Here is a 9679-nt window from a genome sequence, read left to right on the forward strand (position 1 = left end):
TTTAGAACCTCTCTATTTATTAACAGATTTCAGCCTTTCTCCCTTTGTTTTGACACTCTTTCTGACCTGCTCTGTATCCACTCTCAGCTGCTCCATTCTTTGCTCTCTTGTGATTTACAGTATATCCATTCCATTTTCCAGTCTCTCCCACATATCAGAAGGAGGCATAATACTTTTATTATTATTAATAATAATAATATTGTTGTGTTTCTTCTTTCTACTTTACTTTTCAGTGTAGAATTAACCTTTGCTTGTTCTTTTTGTGCCGCTGTGCACCAATGCAGTTCCCCACTTGAACTTCAATTAATCTTTTAGTTGTGAAATGTTGTACAATAGCCATAAATCCCTTTTCTATGTCGCAAGGGAGCCTGAGCCTAACAATGAATGCAGTAAAAGGCAGGATAGACCCCCAAACAGGATGCCTTGTCTATGACAGGGCATACACGGACACAAACACAGACACACTCACACCAGGGCCAATTTTTCCAGGAGCCAACTAACCTGCCAGTAAGTCTTTATACTGTGTGAGAGAACAGAATCCTTGTGAACGTGGGGAGACCACACAAACTCCACACATACTATAGCACCCAATGGGTGGTGTGGTGGCTATGTGGCTAAGGACCTGCGCCAGTGCCTGGAGGGTTGCTGGTTCAAATTCTGCGGCTGGCAGAGGAATCCTACTCCGTTGGGCCCCTGAGTAAGGCCCTTAACCCCAACTGCTCCAGAGGTGCGGTATAAATGGTGAACCCTGTGCTCTGACCCCAAGCTTCTCTACCTGTCTGTGTGTCTCATGAAGAGCAAGTTGTGGTATGTGAAAAAAGACAAATTCCTAATACAACAAATTGTATATGGCCAATAAAATGATCTTATAAGAAACTGAACCCAGGCCTTCAGAGCTGTGACGCAGCAATCTCCATTACTGTGCCACACAAAAACGTAATTCTTACAGAGATTTCTATTTTATGTCCTAATTGCACATTTTTCTTCAATGTATTCTTGTCTGGTGTAGCCTGATTAACATTGTGAGGTTTCTAAATGTAAATGGTAGGTTCAGAGGTGCTTGTGCACAATTAGCTGAGATGGTATTGAAGATTCATTGTCTTTGCTATGATGTTTTATGATTTGTCTGTGATATTCTGGCAAGATACTGCTTTAATTTTCTCTCAACTATGCTCATATTCCCTAGCTGCATTCTAAATAAGTGACCCTATATTAATCTGAACTTTGGAACTGAAAATTAACAATATCTGCAGTAACACTATGTGCATTGCCCAAGTATATAATATGTGTTATATTCTTTGTCCCAATATCTTAGTTAAATACTGTCTCTGCAAACATAGCTCGCATAAGAAATATAAAGAATAAAGTATTAATATTAACTAAAGATTTCAACTATGATACATGCAGGTGTAAGGGCACTGAAGAACTAAAGTAGAAGGTGTTCTAAGGTTCAAAACCAGTAAACGATCACCACAAAACAGATTACAGAAATTATCACAAGCACTGACAGATCCATGGTTCATTTTTTGTGCAAATATTTAGTTAGCTCACTAATTTGTGCATTAGAAAGCATCAGTTTCTGGAATAATTTGAGAGTAATATCATCTTCAAACAATATTACTGTATCTACTACTGTATTGAAAAAGATACCTTCATTATTTTAGATTCTGCTATGTGAGGTTTCAGCAGTGTGTTTATCTGTGGATATTGACTATTTTTAATAAATAATATTAAGTCAGTCACAAGCAAGTGCATTGTTCATAATGTATTTCAAGGTCCCAGAAAATAAGCACAAACTCTGTAGATAACAGAGGTTTTGTAAACTTGTACCTGCTGTGTCTATGAACAATTATAGGGAGAGGGAGAGTAGGAAGGAAGGGAGAAGGGGAGGAAAAACACAGCCGCTTGGGCAGCTTGGATATTCTGGCCGCTTTGCTGACCAAAACATGCAGGTGAGCACTTCCTTTTGAGTGAAGCACTGAGGCAGAGGAGGCGAGAGCAGCTCCAGTTCTGAATGAACGCAGTGCAATGCTGAGTGCGAGACTTCTGTCTGCATAGTGAGTCGCAGAATGCTCGTACAAGAGAATGCACCATGGGAAGTCCTGTATAAACTGTATATGCAGGAAAGAATAGGATTCAACCTTCCTCCTTTCTTTTTATAGTTTCCCAAATGACCACTGCTGATTATTTGTTAAAGTGTGTCAAAAACGTATGTTACTCTTGTAGAAATATGCGGACCCATTTAACATGGTTCCTAACCTTGCGGCTAGAGATATGGACCTTTTTCATCATTATATTATCTCTGGTTGCCTCTCGTTCACGTCAGCCAGAAGTGTCACAGATGGTGCACAGAAAGTATAACAGACACATTAAGTTAGCTCTGAAATGGCTTAAACAGCCACACCAGGATGAAACATTCCTGCAATGAATAGAAACTGGGTGTTCGTCCGTGGGAGAAGGACGATTTTCATCCCTGTGCCTTCTTCACTTTGAAGCGGGCAACTCGTAAACATAATTAAGTAAAAATAGAATTCAACATGATTAATAATTCATGTAAACTGAAATGTAAATCGATATGTAAGGACCACAAAGAAAGAGGAGCAGGCACTCCTTCCTCAGACTCTGGACCAAGTTCAAGGAGGATATCTAAAGGCACTTGTCTAGGGGAGGGCTAGCATTTTTCTGCTCACTGTACAGTTAGCTGGACTTGGTGTTTGTCATTTATATCTGCACCAGAAGAAAGCAAATTCCTCATCCGAACTAGCTACAATGGGTACTTGGCCTTTGTAGCTGGCAGTGCCTGTTAAAACTGAGATGGTTGCCTGTGAATTTGCAGATTGCCCCTACAGGTGTGGACTTTACTATCATATATCAACTATTCAACAACAGGTCTCCGATTTCGGTGAACAAAAGGGTACTGAATGCTCTAGTAGTGCAAATTGAAAGTGTGGAAGACAATATTGTCTAGATGGAAGACCACTTGTCATAACAAGATTCATATAGAGTCTTCTAGAGGGATCAAAAAAGACACTCCCACAGTATTCTTGCTGAAAACAATCTGGCACGACTGAACCACGAGGTGGAGAAAATATAGAGGATTCATGGTGACCGCTCCTTTGGAGACTAACTGCCCTGCCTGTTTATTTTCATTTTCCGAGTTCTCCAACACACAGACAGATAGCTGTTTCAGAAAGAAAATAGATCATCTTTACCCGGACTAGAGCCCAGCCACCTCCCAGGTGAGACGTGCCTTTTCCAAGACGATTACTGAGGGAAGCTGGTGTCCAATCCTTCTTCTTGTACCTAAGAGGAGTTCAAAATCCTTCATGCAAGCTTAACATAAAACCTAAATAGCAGGGGGCCTATTATTATGGGGAAAACCTGAAATAACCAATTAAGGTGAAACGAAAGTTTTAAGTGCAGTACCAAGGATTCCAGACAAACTCCATAACCAAGGGTGCTGCACTGAGATATAAGTGAATTAAGTTACCTTTAGTACCTGAACCATAGTGCAGAATTGTAGCAGCGCTACAGAATTGTATAAAACCAGAAACAAAAAGTCTGAAAAAATTTTTATACAATGAGATGACTACTCAGTTTTACTGCTACAGTGTGTTCTATTTTTTTCCACAAGAAAATGGAAATTAGATATGGGTTGAAAAACATTTTCATTACATTCAAAACATTTGCAGTAGCTACAGTACCAGCACATTAAAGCATGAGGAGATTTACGAATGCAGCCCCACCCAGGCCACTTGACAGTTTGACAGTAGCTAATCAAATGACCTCTCCCAACTGTTTTTTGAAAGAAACCAGGTACTGGACTCAAAAAACATGGCAGGGTAATGTGTTCCATACTGCCTGAACCCTCGTCACAAAGCTGTGCCTCAGGCTTTTGGTTTGAAATATACTTTTCCCTCAGCTCCCCTGATTCACATCTCACTGTTGATTCTGAAGAAGTTTACTGGGCTGAATTCATCAATGCGTTCCATGAATATTTTGATCAGGAGCCCTCAGAGTTTTCTCTGTGTAAGACTACAAATGCGTCTGGTTGCTTTTCTCTGAACAAAGATCACTTTATTGGGCATATACAATTCCTTGTATCAGGAATTTGTCTTTCTCGCATACCCCAGCTTGCTTTTCGTGAGACACACAGACAGGGAGAGAAGCTGGGGGTCAGAGCGCAGGGTCAGCCATTTATACGGCGCCCCTGGAGCAGTTGGGGTTAAGGGCCTGGCTCAGGGTTCACAACAGAGTAGGATTCCTCTGCCAGCTGCGGGATACGAACCGGCAACCTTCCAGCCACAGGCGCAGATCCTTAGCCACAGAGCCACCGCTCTGCCCCACGGTCTCCAGAGCAGTGATATCTTTTTGATACCTTCAATAACTGCTTGTCCAGTTCCGGGACACTGTGGCCTGGAGCCTATCCCAGGCAGCACTGGGTGCTGAGGAAGAGGCGGAAAAGGAGATCTAAGCTCCTCTTTTTGGACCAGTACAGCATCTTCCTAGTTACAGAACCCCAGTCCAAGTGAAAAAGGGGTTTCCATGGTCTGATACACCTTGCTGCCTGGAGGGGGTGGCAGCCATTAGGTGTCACGGCACTGGTCAGATGAATTGTAGGACCCAATGTGGCGACTAAAGGATCTTGAGAGAGCTAGGAGAATTAGAAGGAAAATCCGAGTGTACTTATCCAAATTGCAGTGGTCAAAGACATGTTCGTTGGTCAGGAAGCCAAAGGTTCAGAAGCCCGGAAGTTTGCAGAGAAATCTTGACACAGAGATGAGGGGCTCCACTGGGTGAAAACCAATACTGTGGCGATAGTGGCGAGGGCTTAAGTATTCCGGGATGCAGTGGGGGTGTTGATGAAACAAAGGTCTGATTGGTTGATTACTTAATGTGACGGCGTTTGTTGGAATTGGAGAGGTCTGGAGTCTGATTGGGAACAATGCGGGGTGTTTGCAGGAGTTGAGTAGGGTTGGGTTCTGCTTGTGGGTGGTCGTGACATTAGGCCTGGACCCCCAGACAGGTCTGGCCCCTGACATAGGTGAACAAGGTGACTGCTTAGGGCCCCACCAGGGGGCCCCTCAATGTACAACACTTTTTTTAATCATCGCATTCAAAGGTGAGTGGAAAATTCCCTGTATAGCGTCTCCTTCTGTTGCTGCTGTGGATGATCCTAATGAACACCCAATCCAAAAGAAATCATAAGTCGGGTATGTCATATGTTTCTGAAGTGCAGAAAAGAAGAGTGGGAAAATCGATCTCAAAACAGAGGTCCGCTAAATCAAGTCACTGCAATTACGCACTTGTATTTAATTTGGTTATGCATCTGTCAGACCCACATAACTAGCAAACGGTAGATTAACCACATTTTCAAGCTTGGCAAGTAGACTGCTGGAGATGTTTTTCTAGACGTTAACATGTTTCCAGCAGTGTGGTTTGCCTGGCTAGAAATCAGCCCTGCCTGGCCTGAAAAAAATTGTGAAAGCAAATATGCAATACAAAAGACTGTTCAGCAATTATACATAACCGGCCTTAAAACAAATGATTTTCCTTGTGGTTTCTCCTGTATTTCATTAAATGGGGGGTGTTGTATACCCAATCCAAAGCCCTTTGGATTGCTGTCACTCTCCCAGTGACAGCGGCAGGAACAGAGAGGAGCTTTTCAGATTTGGAGTTGATTAAAACACACTGGAGGTCAGCCCTGGCACAAAACCGTCTCAGCGGGCTGGCCATCATGAGCATCAGTCATGCAGTGGGTCGGGTACGTATGAAGATGTAATAGATGATTTTGCATATCTAGGCAAATTGATTTCTTGAACTTGTTTTTTTTATCAATTTTCCCCCTCTGCTCAGACTTACTGATCTCAGGTTGTACTTGTGATGATAAAGTACCTTCCTGTGTAGCCAGACCTGGCAGTGACAGTGTCTTGGCATCATAGTGAATTGAACTCTCCTGATCTAACTGCTGACAGTTAAACATTTCCACAAAAAATAACTTTCAAATGACTGTTTTAGGTTTTGTCAGATGTATTAAGGCCAATTGAGTTCCATTACATTGTTGCAAGTATAAACAGGTTATTTCAAACATTTTTAGTAGCGTTCACTCAGATGTTATCAATTAGGAAACAATAAAGTCTACAGTTAACAGATTTAGCTGCAGTTCCACTTACCTGCTGTGAAGAGCAGACACAGATTTTTTCTGAAGGCACATTATGAACACCAGAAAAAACAACATATGCACACAGTTTGGGAGGGCAACAGCCTCTTCCTGCTCCCCTAAAGTCCATCTATTATTATAAGTGATAAATTCCTCCCTTGCTCCTTGTTAATATTTACCTTTTAAACACATATGGTGCTTTTTTGCAATGCCTAAATAATACAAGAAATAGATACCCTTTCCACAGAGAACACCCCGATCAATTGGTTAACAATACATTTACATTTGGGATATCTATATGCCAGCACACAGATGTATTTTAACCCATTTATCTCTTTGGTAGCAATTCAGAATAAAGCTCCAATATTAAGGGCTTGCAAATGCTTTATAATAAGGGAATAAAAAGGATTAATAGTTTTTTGAAAATGAACTAAATATTAATTAAGGATCCACAGTAGTGTTCTTATGTCTTTCTTAACTTTGATATTCATGCTTTGTAAAGTTTTTTTTAATGGAATAAACACAGAATCACAGATTATAAAGGATGAACAGAATATTAAGAGATGTCAGCTTCTCTTTTGCTAAACTTGAAATCTGCGCTCTATACCAGAGCAACACAAACCGTCTGTGGCTCACCTGAAGTGCATTACAGAACACCTTTTGAACACATTGAAAGCATACTGTAACTAACTCGAAGATCACACTTGATGGCAAAAAAACCTATTTTTGTATTTGTTCCGTTTCAAAAAAACTTTACAAAGCCTAAAAATCAAAGGCACAGGTACACTTCCATAAATCCTTTAATAATACTTAGTTCATTTTCAATAAACTATTAATTCTTTTTAGTTCGTTATTAATAAATCATTGAAAAAGCCTTATTCTAAAGTGCTACGATTTCTTTTCAGTGTTGCTTTGAACACGTTCATGTGTTTGGAAGGAAAATCAGCTTCCCTTATAGCCAGTAGATGGAGCTTTAGTGCAAGGGGAAGTAGAGAGGAGCACATCCATGTCTGGGAACTGCCTTGTTAGAAAATATCATGAGGGAAAATATAGATTCTACGGTGCAAATGAAAAATATCCACTTTACATTATGTCACCTATTGGCTATGGGTATTGCCTTTTCTTGATCCACACCCATCAGATGCTGTTACTGATGTAGGAAAGCAGATGCCATGTGATTTGTGTGGTGGTTTGAAGTTTGTACAACGCATGTGCGATGGTTCCTCCTCACAACTTTATGCAACTATTTGCTTGGGACAGAGATCCACAGAAAGGAAAAATAAACCAGACAGCCTGGAGGAGAAAGAGGAAAAAAAGAGCAGAATCTGTTTACGTTGACTTACATGTGATCTATAAATATGTGGTTCAGTTCTGTCACCTTTTTTATCAACGGGATCTATGTTAGTAATTTTCCTGTTAATGAGTATCACCTATGACGTGTATTTTCCTAATGACCTGTGAATGACATGTCTTGTTTCCTAAAATTGAGAGAACACCATGAGGCCCAGGGGGATACATCTCTAATTATTTCCCTTTCGCCCACCTGATCTGGTACAGCCATGATAACATATGTTATCATCCCTCTACTCACTCACAGCTACAAAGCCCACAACCACGAGCAGAGGAGGAGAAAGTGTATGAAGACGTCTCTGTCCCATCCACCTTAACAGCCAATCATATTTTAACATGTCACAGGCCCTACTGGAGGGTTGGCACCAACCGAAGGACAGCACCACATATCTGCATGTGCCCTGCAGGCCCAATCTGACTAATTCCACCCTATCCATGGCAGCACTTAGAACTCTGGGCACTGTCACGCCCTCTGCAGCCAGAGGACGCTCCTACTCTGTCCTGTCCCTAGTTTCCTATCCTTTGCTCTCCTTCCGGTCTCTCTCTCTCTATATATATATTTCTGGGTCACTTATTCTGCTTCGCTCAGCATTGATGTTCGGATGTCCTGAGACCCCCCTAGCACCAGGTCGCCGCTCCGTCCATGACCTGAGAGCATAGGTTTCTATACGGCACTCCAGAACTCTTTGCACTGCTGAGCCCGGCCTAACCCCCCGTTCCGCTGCTTCGCATGGGGTTTTTTTCGCTCTCCTGCCTCTCCACGGTTTGTCCCTTCCGACATCCGTGACAGACAAGGCCTCTTAGGGAAACCCAGTTACAGTCAGCTAGTAACATGACCCTGGCTCGCATCTGTCATCATAGAACTCAATATGCTCTCAGGTGAGGGCCTTTACTAACTGAGTAACAAAAGTGCCTAACTGGATTATTTTAAGTTCACCTAATATGTGAATCATTTCTCCTTGTTCTGTGACATCTGAGATAATATTTTTCGATATTTTTACATGTAGGAGGCTAAGGAAATATAGCCGACTAGGAATAACAACACCCGCGAATTCATGTACTGAAAGGACGATGGAGTGTTTCAGTCAAAATTTGGTTTAACCCAGCTTACCTCCTGGTTGGAGGTGGGATACAGAAAGATGTATGCAAAGGAGAGAAGGGGATAAAGGGATATGGTATGGATAATGTTTTAGGTGAGGAAAAGATGTCAGGAGTGATTGAGAATTACCGACAGCTGAGTCTCATCGAACTTGGCTGTTGTCATTCCTCCTGAACTTTTGTTATAACCTGCGTATTATAGAGAGGGGGATAATCAATCATTAAAATAAATACTCATAGCCCCAGAATTGTAAAAGATATGCCAAGAATATGCCCACGTGATTGATATACTGTAGTTTGAGGCACCAGAGTTCTTTATTCTTTAGCACAGCTGTTATATCAGTTGTTGACCAGATACACTGCAGAAAAATAGCAAAAAAAGTTTAATTTTCCATACACTATATACCACAAAACTTTTTTAGATGCACAAGATATTTCAGAATGTGTAAAAAGTAGTTTGATAAAAGATCTAAATATTTCAAGTTTTCACATTTGTATGCAGTGCTGCATACTAGTATGTTTTACAAAGTGAGCAATACAAAAAGAAAACACATTTTAAAATAAAGTAAATAAAGAAACTATGAGCATTAAGGCAAACAAGCAGACTCAAATCTATGCATTCAACATGTTTTACCTTTACTTAGCGTTACTACAATTTCGAAAAAGCAGAATAGTTTGATGCAGGTTCTCAATGGGCCAGTTTGCATGTGTGATCTTTCACATATTAATGGGCATTGACCAAGAGAAAAAGTCATGAAAAAAACTCATTTTCAAGCAAAGATTTGGGAAAATGCTTGTTAAACATACTGTTAGTACACCATCTTACTAAGGTAAACCAATTTACATCAAAATATTAAAGAATGTTTAAGTATAATAATACATTGTTATAAGTAAGCAAAGACTACAGATAGCAGCAGCTCATTTAATTTAGCATTTGCAGTAGTTTAGCAGACTAAAATAGTTGGTAACCCACATCTTTTTTCCGTATTCAAAAGGACTATGTATTTGCTAATGTTATTATTAAATATACTGTCATTAATAGGGGGTTATGAACATGGAGAATGTGAGAAA

This window comes from Lepisosteus platostomus, chromosome 14 (assembly GCF_059453375.1).
Source record: "Lepisosteus platostomus isolate fLepPlt1 chromosome 14, fLepPlt1.hap1, whole genome shotgun sequence".
NCBI lineage: Eukaryota > Metazoa > Chordata > Actinopteri > Semionotiformes > Lepisosteidae > Lepisosteus > Lepisosteus platostomus.